The sequence below is a fragment of the Hyperolius riggenbachi genome, chromosome 2 (assembly GCF_040937935.1).
Source record: "Hyperolius riggenbachi isolate aHypRig1 chromosome 2, aHypRig1.pri, whole genome shotgun sequence".
Taxonomy (NCBI): domain Eukaryota; kingdom Metazoa; phylum Chordata; class Amphibia; order Anura; family Hyperoliidae; genus Hyperolius; species Hyperolius riggenbachi.
In genome coordinates this window covers 144552902-144561310 of record NC_090647.1, presented here as the reverse complement: position 1 = coordinate 144561310, position 8409 = coordinate 144552902, and the positions used below count along the sequence as shown (strand labels likewise).

Here is an 8409-nt window from a genome sequence, read left to right as displayed (position 1 = left end):
TATGTTCAAATGGTCATTAGCCCTGCTTCATAGTTAAAATACAGATTGCAGTTTGTAAACTAAATTAAAGATGCAATTTTCCCTCTATCCTCTGGGTGGCGCTGTAACCCTAAAGTGAAATTGCAGGCCGCATGACAGGCCCACATGCAATTCACTTTCTCCCCCATTTTGATACTACTTTCTGGTACTTTTCAGTTAAAATAGAAGCTGAAAAATTTCCTAGGAGAAAACTCAGGTGAGAAAGTGAATCACATATGGGCCTGGATCTGCAGTCAGTGATTTTCCAACAGCAGCCTCCCATACATTATAGGCTTCTTTTACATACTTAAGTCTAGCCTGCAAAGCCAAAAAGACAGATAGCAGCAGCTTGTTTTTATAACCTGTTTATTACAAGTGCTGCATGAGACCAGAAGCAACTAAGTCCAAACTCCAAAAGGGCTATAGCATGTCAGTCCACAGAAAGACATCTTCAGATGACCTTTCCAGACTTCCAGGTGCAGACATCAATGTGGACAAGCCAATATCCCCAGAATGACAATTCAGTTGATCCAATGGTTTGGTTCTGTACACCACATGGCCAGGAGTGCTGTCTTCAGCTTGCAGGTCTCAATAGCAGCAATGGAGGAGTTTACTTGGACCTCTGCCTCATCTTTCGCCTTTTGCGCTTCAGCCTGCAAGAAAGCGCATTTGATTCAAAAAGTCTACAGCATTCTACATTTAGTGTTTCTTCAAACCAAGTACATTTAAGAGCAAAATGCCCAGAATGTATGCCTGCCATCAACTTTATAACAGCATTGGGTTATTTAATGGGGAAGAATACATTAAGAAAGTTTGGCCTTAGGACAAGAGTGTACCAGAGCTCATGAAAATAGAAAGATTTACATATATCTGGGGCTTCCTCCAGCCCCATTATGCTCTGATCGCTCCCATGCCGCCGCCCTCAGTCTTCTGCAGCGTCATACCCTACACTTCTAGAGCCAGTCTGACATAAGTGCACCCTCTACGTATCTCTCCAGCAGCTGCTGGAGAGATGTGCAAAGAGCACGCTTCTCCTGCATAGATTGGAGCTCACTGACAGAAGTGCGGGGTACTGGCGCTGCAGAAGACTGAGGATGGTGGCTTGGGAGCGGTCAAAGCATAATGGGGCTGGAGGAAGCCCCAGGTATGTATAAATCTTTCTATTTTCATGAGTCCTTTACACTAGCTATGCACTGTTCACTTGATGTTCTCAATCAATTACCAAGGGCTAAAAGAAAAAAATTCCAGGTTTATTTTTAGTCAAAAGTTATCATAGAGTTTGTAGTTCATAATTGTACACAAAAAACTAAATATAGTGTATGGCCAGCAGAATCTTGAAGTGGACCTGAAATCTTGCACTGGACAGAAGGAAAACAAATGCATCCTGTATGTATTTCAAGAGTTTAGCCCATCTAATTCTCTAATTTGTCCAGTTACAAGTTGTAATTTGATTTCTCACCTATGTCACATGACTGCATGGCAGATAAGCTCATTTGAAAGCACAGGATTTTAATATAAGGCTGCTTCCATGAATCAGGAAGTTGAAACTGCAGATATTAGGATTTGCATCAGCTGTATTTTTTTTTAAGGTTATGCTGTTGCATATATTTGAGCCGAGGGGATGTTAAGAGTTCAGGCCCATTTTAAAGCGGAATATAACCCTGCATTTCAACTTTGCTCTAACACATTTACTGTATATTATATGCAACCAGCATTTTTTTTATTACTAGACCAGCATTGGAAGGGTTACACAGTTTTAAAGTTCCTGGAGATTTCTGCAGACGCATCTGAAGCTGAAATAGATACATTTATGTAAACAAAATGCATCTATTTCAGCTTCGGATGCATCTGCAGAAATCTCCAGGAACTTTAAAAAACTGTAACCCTTCCAATGCTGGTCTAGTAAAAAAAAAAAAAAAAAATGCTGGTTGCATATAATATGCTGTAAATAATGTTTTAGAGCAAAGTTGAAATGCAGGGTTATATTCCGCTTTGAGTCACAGCTACCATTGTCAACTGATACCAGTGATCTGCAAACTTGGCTCTCCAGCTGTTAAGGAACTACAATGCATTGCTGGAGTCTGGCAGGCAAATGCATTGTGGGAATTTTAGTTCCTTAAAGGAATACTATCGATTCTCATTTTTTTAAATTGACAGGAATTGTTTGGGAAGTGCTGCTAAGAACTGGTGTATACATTTTAGTAGCAACTTCATTGTTTACTGTTCTCAAAATACAATTAAACTTTACTGACGCCAAAACTGACGGCTGACTGAGCCACGAGGAGAGGGGAAAGTCCCCTCACACTTGATCAGTTAACTCTGTAACTGCGTGTGACAGAACAGATGCAGCTCCTGTGCTTCTGACTGAAGTGTCTGCAGAGAGCAGAGGAAATGTAACTAATTCTCACAGCTTTGATATGTTTGACATTTGCTTTCTGTAGTCTGATATGCAACTCTGGCTGTGCATTGAAGCAGACACGCCTTCTGCAATTGATTTGTCCTAATATAGCTAAATCCTACCCTCAATTACAGCTTTTGCCTCTGATATTTAACATGAAAAGTAGGAAAATGTTTACACAGCTACTTAGACATTTGCACACTCCTTTTAGAACACTTGGGTATCGATAGTATTCTTTTAACAGCTGGAGAGCCAAGTTTGCAGATCACTAACCTATACAGAAGAGCAACCCATTAAAAAATAGAAAACATTTCTGCAGAGCAACCCTAAAAGCTAATCTGCTTTTCAATGTGTAATTAGACTCCCTAACACAAACTTTCCATACTAAAATAAGAGTGTGCCCAACATTTCTTCAGTCTTTTCTCTTACCCACTAAAGGCCCATAACATGCTCAATGCTGGCTGACAGGGACCAGGATCCAATCCCTCAGGTGGCAATCGCTGGGCTAGTGCTGTACAGACGCATATTCAGCCTACAGGTTCTGTTGCAATGCCATGCAGACAGTTCAGTGCTGACATGCCATCACAGGGTGAGTGGTGAGGAAGCTATTGGCGGTTGCACAGAGTAGAACTGCCTGTGTGGTCAGGGGCTGCTGTACACATGCTGGATTATTGGCATAGGCCATTTTGGCTACATCAACTGACTTTAGGGTGTATGGGCCTTATAGTAAGGCTATAGTAGTCTTCCCTATGGAAAGGAAGAGTTTGGAGTCCTATAGAGCAGGGCTTCCCAACCCTGTCAAGTACCACCAACAGTATTTCTTTTGCAGGGAACCAAACATTCACAGGTGGGTTAGTGTCTTGGGATTTTTCACCTTATGCATCAGAGCAATTTTTACCTCCCATTCATTCGCTAACAACGATCACTACTAATTACAATTTACTGATCTATATCTTGTTTTTTCCTGCCACTAATTAGGCTCTTTGGGTGGTACATTTTCCTAAGAATTTTTAATAAATGCATTTTAACAGGATTAAGAAAAAAATCAGTTTTTGGCCATTATAGCTTTAAAATAATCCACGCTACCATAATTAAAACCTATGTATTTTATTTCCCTGTTTGTCTCGGTTATGACACCATTTAAATTGTCCCTATCAATGTATGGCACCAATATTTGGAAATAAAGGAGCATTTTCTCCTGTTTGGCATCCATCACTATTTACAAGCTTAGAATTAAAAAAATGTTCATAGTATACCCCCTTCAAACATATTTAAAAAGTGCAGACCCTTAGGTAACCATGTCTTGGTTAATTATTATTTTTTTTATAAAAAATTTGGGTAATATTTTGGTGTGAAATAAAGTTCATTTTTAATGTTATATGTGCAAGTTGTAATGTAAAAAATCTGTAGATGTAGTTTTACTATTTGGCCACCTTGAGTTTCTCCGTGCTTCTCGCTAAGCGGAAGCACAAGGGGCTGCGGAAAAGTTTCCGTGCAGAAAGACTGAAGCCTGTAGTAAGAGCGGTTTTTCTGCTGGGGACACGGATTGGTGATTGAGAACCATGTTCCGTTCATGGATCCCAGGGCTACCGGGGACAGCACACCGAAGCGTGGCACTGCAGCAGAGCAGCTGCCTGGCGTGAGCTTCACGTCCAGGCGGCAGAAATTGTTAAAGAGAACCTGTAACAAAAAACCCTTTGGGGATACTCAAGACCCTGATGCTTCCCCCTCCTGATCTAACTAGGCTTCCCCCAGTCCTCTGAAGCTTGGAGGAATCCAGCACTGTCCCCCCCCAAACCTCCCGACAAGTGGCGATCTGTAACTTCAAAATCCTGCGCAGGCGCACTAGCAGCTCTTAGTTCAGGCTAGGCAGAAATAGCCAAGCCAGATTGTATCCACTCTACCGCGCAGGCGCAAAGGACTCGTGACTTTGCAGTAGAGCAGATACAGTCAGACAGGATCGCAGTAGGTAAACATTTACCTTTCCACACTTCGGCAGGGTCCCGGCACTTGGAGGGAGACAGGGGATGCCTTGTTAGGATCCAGAGGATTCCCCTTCCTGAGGCAAGTATCCCCAAGAGTGGTTTTATGCAGTTACAGGATTCTCATTAAAAAGGAGTATCTGTATATTAAAGTGGACCTGAACTCATAAGTCCTCCCTGCACTTAAAAATAAACAGCATAACCTTTAAACAACTGATACAAGCTGATAAACAAGCTGATACAAATCTTAAATCTGCACCGTTTCTACTTCCCAATTCATGGAAGCAGACATGGTGTACATCCAGTGCTTCCAAATGGATTTATCTTTATAAAATTCACAGGAATCATTACATGGATAGCACAATACATCTGTTATGCAAGTAGAACTAGTATCTACCTATTCCTGTTTAATTTCTAGGTTAGCATGGGTGCCGCTTGTTCTTTAACCTCCCTGGCGGTAAGCCCGAGCTGAGCTCGGGCTATGCCGCGCAGGATTTCTCAGGGCCTGCTGGGGCGATTCGCCCCATTCAAAGTGCTGTGCGCGCAGCCAGCACTTTGCTAGACGCGCGCACAGCTCGATCGCCCGCACGCAGCGGCTGAAGAGGGCCCCCCCCCGCCAGAGCCCTGCCCGGATCAATGAGTTCCGGGCAGCGCTATGGGCTGGATCGAGTGCGCATGACGTCAGGACGTCGGCTGACGTCATGCCGGTCGCCATGGCGACAGGAGAAGCCAAACAGGGGAACGCGTTCCCGTTTGCTATTGATGCCGGCGACGATCGCACTAGAGGGCCACATGCGCCCTCTAGTGGTGTTTCATGTAGCTACCACTCTGGTAGCTTTACATGAAACCAAAAAAAAAAAAAATTTTAAAAAAGGATTGTTGCCCAATTTCAAAAATAAATTAACCGCCAGGGAGGTTAAAGGAAACCAGAGCTTAGGGATCCTAAAGATTTTATAGTCCCCAGAGCTTCAAAAGCATGTGCAAGCCTTGCCATCCTCCCGCAGTTTGCCATTCAGCCCCAGTAATTGGCTCAGTCGCGTCAGTCTGGGCTACAGCGCATGTGCGGTAGCCCAGACTGATCCCAACTGAGCCTATTACCAGGGCTGATCACAGCGGAACATCAGACCATGGGAGGACAGAGGGACTCGCACCTGCTTATGGAGCTGGAGGAAGCTCCAGGCGAGTATAAAATCTTTAGGGTCCCTCAGCTCTGGTACACTTTAAACACCACTGAATCACCAACTTTGGAACATCTGTCTAGTAGGGATGACCAATGAGATGGAATTAATTCCAACTTTATGCAACGTCATGTACTATAATATATAGCACAAAAATGGACCAGTCAGTTTAAACCTGGGTGGGGCTTTGTTTTCAAACTGCTTGCATAACTGAATATTTGCATCTTATTGATCTGATCATCCCCACTCCATTCTAGAATATTTAACAATCATCAAAGTAGCAGGCTTGGGCGCTTGTTCAGAATGCTCTATTAAAGCTGGTGCACACCGAGCGGGTTTTTTGTGGCGTTTTTGCGGATACGCTTGGTTAATGTATTTCAATGGGGTGGTTCACACCAGAGCGGGAGGAGTTTTGCTGAAACGCATACTCCCGGGGTGCTGCATTTTTTTGGATTGCTGAGGCGTTTCTGCCTCTAATGTTAAGCATATGAAAACGCAAACCGCTCAGAAAACTGCAGATCAGAGCGGTTTTGTTACAGAAGCTGTTCAGTAACAGCTTTACTGTAATATATGCTACACTGACAGTCGCAAAACTCAAAGAGTTTCAAAATCTGCTAGCGGGTTTTGGTGTGCCCCAGGCCTCAGAGACAGTGTTAGAAGGGCCACTTTAGTGAGGATTTTTTTTACAGTCACGTTCCCTTTAAATGGATGACACCCACGTGGAGAGAAGCCCCCTGGATTGTTCAGTCTTCCCAATATATCTGAACTCACTGCTGCAGACCAGTCACAAGTTTGCTAGAACTATATTGCCTGGCTATCCAAGGTCTAATACCTTCAGCCACAAAGTCTGCCCACATTACCTGCACGCTTGTTTCATGTGTGCAAGTCAAACTGCATGCACTATTGCCCTGCTGCATGCGGTTTCAGCACTCAAGCACTGATTCCATTAATTGTAAGCAGCACATTTCATGGCAATGCATGTGACCCTGCAATTGCACGCATTGAGTTCTAACTCACAGCTATCTGCGTTCCCTAATGAACGAGGCCTACACTGTGTAGAACAGTCCTGGCTATGGGCTCATGATCAGGTAGGCACACCGACAAGGTCATGCATGCACAGCAGCTCACAACATTTGTATTTTGCTTTTCTCCTGGTGGACTCACTGCATAAGAGCTGCAGCCAATAGGGTATAATCAGTAGGCGTGCAGATTTTTCAGAGGGGTGCAGCAAAAGAGGAAACAGGGATCTGATACAACTGCAGGGGGCTAGTAAGCAAATTGCTAGCCAGTCTCAGGTTTCCTTTATTCACTTCCTACAAGCAGGACCTTTAGTACAAATATAGGGTCTTTATTAAACTCACAATTAAGTGACTTAAACACTGTAAAATGTTTAAACAAAGCCAGTTTCAACCAAGAACATAGCCTTACAGAAGTGAAGTAAAGCAATTTTCGTCTATACAATTTAAGGTTTTTCTTTGTTAATCAACCATGTCTTACTTTAAATTGTTGCCTTCCAGTTTAAAATATATTTAACTGCAAGTTTTGAACACATGTAAAAAAAATTACATACCTGCGCATACGCTTCTTCCTCCACTAAAAAAAAAATTGATACATTAGTCGAAAGTCACATCGCTAAAAAGCATAAATATAGGCGTTATAAATCTGATAAAAGGCTCCCAGCAATAATACAGTCAATAGTAGAGTACGTCTGCGCCGCTCCCCACAGCCATGAGCCAGGCACATGCACGCCGCTCCCCTCCATCATGCGCACACCAGCCAACGAAGCTGGGGATCCGCACGCCGCTCCCCTCCATCATGCGCACACCAGCCACCGAAGCTGGGGATCCGCACGCCGCTCCCCTGCCTCCATCATGCACACACCAGCCGCCGGAGTTCTGTACGCCGCTTCCCGCCCCCATGTGTATACGCGGAACACATGTACATTAATAAGAACAGCCGTTTCCTACAGACATTGCATTATGAACAAATAGCATCACCAACTACAGTGTAGAGACAATAGCGAAGCGCCTAATAAGATGGCCGCAACCAAAACACAGTAAGCCGACATTTCATTGAACATTAGCCGCTTACCTTGGCTCTCATCTCGAGAAGGAAAGCCTGTGAATAGAAAACACAGTAGAGTTAGTGATGGGTGCGGATGGTTCGCTTATTTTACAGGATGGAAATAGATCCTCTGCAGGCCCAAACCCCGCCGCAGCTTTCTCACTACACACCTTCCTAAGATGGCACCAATGACAAGAGAACGTCACAGCCGCGCGTCGCACTATTTAAACGCCTCTACGGAACGTCACATCCGGTCTACTTATCGCTAAGGTTGTTGGGAGTTGTGGTTTCATGGCAGAACTCCCTTTTATGATCACAACAGGCATATGATCAAAACTCTAGATGCGACTGGGATCTTCACTTCAGATCTTCTGCCCCAAATATACTGTTACAGCACAGTGATTGATTTCACTGCAGTTTCAAAAAGATGCAGGAAAGCTATTGCTCATTGATCAAGAAATTTGAGTGAAATGCGGATTTGGGTTTAATGGGAACCATATTTTGCAAGGCTCACCAAAAACTTTGAGAGACCTAAGCAAATTATGGAACCAGAGGTAAATTATCAGCTTGATTGTCAGCTAACAAAGCTAATTAGACAAGGGAGCCAGGTATAGGTGCCCGCAGTATAGGTTAGCTAGGTGGATGCCTCCAATATAAGTAGCCAGTATAGTTGCCCCCAGTATAGGTTAGATAGGTAGGTGCCTCCAATATAGATAGGCAGTATAGTTGCTACCAGTATAGGTTAGATAGGTAGGTACCCGCAATATAG

At 43.7% G+C, this 8409-nt stretch overlaps 1 long non-coding RNA gene across 1 annotated transcript; it reads right to left on the bottom strand.

The window, feature by feature from the left end:
- Positions 1–367: 367 nt before the first annotated feature.
- Positions 368–7863, bottom strand: LOC137545876 (uncharacterized). Its single transcript, XR_011026113.1, has 4 exons — positions 7811–7863; positions 7668–7694; positions 7147–7169; positions 368–671 (listed from the first exon to the last, which is right to left on the bottom strand). It is a non-coding gene; the product is annotated as an uncharacterized lncRNA (long non-coding RNA).
- Positions 7864–8409: the final 546 nt, after the last annotated feature.